The sequence below is a fragment of the Limulus polyphemus genome, unplaced genomic scaffold (genome assembly GCF_000517525.1).
Source record: "Limulus polyphemus unplaced genomic scaffold, Limulus_polyphemus-2.1.2 Scaffold2903, whole genome shotgun sequence".
Taxonomy (NCBI): domain Eukaryota; kingdom Metazoa; phylum Arthropoda; class Merostomata; order Xiphosura; family Limulidae; genus Limulus; species Limulus polyphemus.
This window is the reverse complement of record NW_013668513.1, coordinates 133480-134142: the sequence shown is the minus strand read 5'-3', so window position 1 is coordinate 134142 and position 663 is coordinate 133480.

Genomic DNA, 663 nt, shown 5'->3' with positions numbered 1-663 from the left:
GGGTTACAGACTAGTACCTTTACCGCCTTCAGGCTGACGTAAAGAATTAACTAGTTTCTGTTTGTTTCCAATCAATTTAAAAATCCATGAAAGACATCGTCACCAAGATGTAAGTATTCCAAACGTCCAATATGCTCTAAACTGAGTTTAATAAATTACAAGAATTAATAGAGAATACGTGCTCTAAACTGAGTTTTAATAAATTACAAGAATTAATAGAGAATACGTGCTCTAAACTGAGTTTTAATAAATTACAAGAATTAATAGAGAATACGTGCTCTAAACTGAGTTTTAATAAATTACAAGAATTAATAGAGAATACGTGCTCTAAACTGAGTTTTAATAAATTACCAGAATTAATAGAGAATACGTGCTCTAAACTGAGTTTTAATAAATTACAAGAATTAATAGAGAATACGTGCTCTAAACTGAGTTTTAATATATTACAAGAATTAATAGAGAATACGTGCTCTAAACTGAGTTTTAATAAATTACCAGAATTAATAGAGAATACATGCTCTAAACTGAGTTTCAATAAATTACAAGAATTAATAGAGAATACGTGTTCTAAACTGAGTTTTAATATATTACAAGAATTAATAGAGAATACGTGCTCTAAACTGAGTTTTAATAAATTACCAGAATTAATAGAGAATACATGCT